Source organism: Castor canadensis, chromosome 10 (assembly GCF_047511655.1).
Source record: "Castor canadensis chromosome 10, mCasCan1.hap1v2, whole genome shotgun sequence".
NCBI classification, from domain to species: domain Eukaryota; kingdom Metazoa; phylum Chordata; class Mammalia; order Rodentia; family Castoridae; genus Castor; species Castor canadensis.
In genome coordinates this window covers 93,877,207-93,878,116 of record NC_133395.1, presented here as the reverse complement: position 1 = coordinate 93,878,116, position 910 = coordinate 93,877,207, and positions in this window count along the sequence as shown.

Sequence of the window (910 nt, the reverse complement as noted above, 5' to 3'; positions counted from 1 at the left end):
ATCTAGCACATTATCTCCCTGTTAAAATTGAGTTCGTTTCTCAAAGGAATACTTCCTGCAACTTCGGTTTTTCAAGGTGGAGCGAAGCTCTCTTTGTTCCAATTAGGCGTATTAGGCTGAGTTAAAGAACACATGCATCACTGCAAAGAAAACCATCTATGTTAGAAGCTGCAGCATCTACGACATTGTTTCTGGGCAAAAGTCGGAGTAGTTTTTGAAAGGAATACTTCCTGCTTATCATAGTTTTCAAGGTAGAGTAAGGCTCATATTGCTCCAAATTGGCCTATTCAGCTAAGGTGAAACACATATATATCACGAATGAAAACCACTATTTGGAAGCAGGAGCATCTGGCACTTTGTTTCTCTGTGAGAATTGAGTATGTTTTAGTAGGTATACTTGGTGTAAATTACACTTTTCAAAGTGGAGAAAGGTTCATTTTGTTCCAAATAGACCAATTCAACTAAGGTGAAGAAAGACATGTATCTCACGAAAGAAAATCATCTTTGTGAGAAGCTCGAGCCTCCTGCACATTGTCTCCCTCTTAATATTGAGTTAGTTTTTAACTGAATACTCATTACAATTCAGAAGTTTCAAGGTGGACAAATGCTCATTTTTTAAAACTATTTCTCGACATGAAACCATGTGTGTTACAAGAAGTAGCATCTAGCACATTGTTTCCCTGTGAGAATTTAGTTCATTTTGAAAGGAAGACTTCCTGCCACTTAGGGGATTCAAGGTGGACATAGGCTCTCTTTGCTCGAAATAGGTATATGCAGCTGAGTTCAAGCAACCCATGTATCTCTCCAAAGAAAACCATCTATGTTGCCAGATGCAGGTTCACGCACATTGTTCCCCTGTGAGATTTGAGCTAGTTTTTGAAAGGAATACTTCCTGCAAATCAGAATTTTC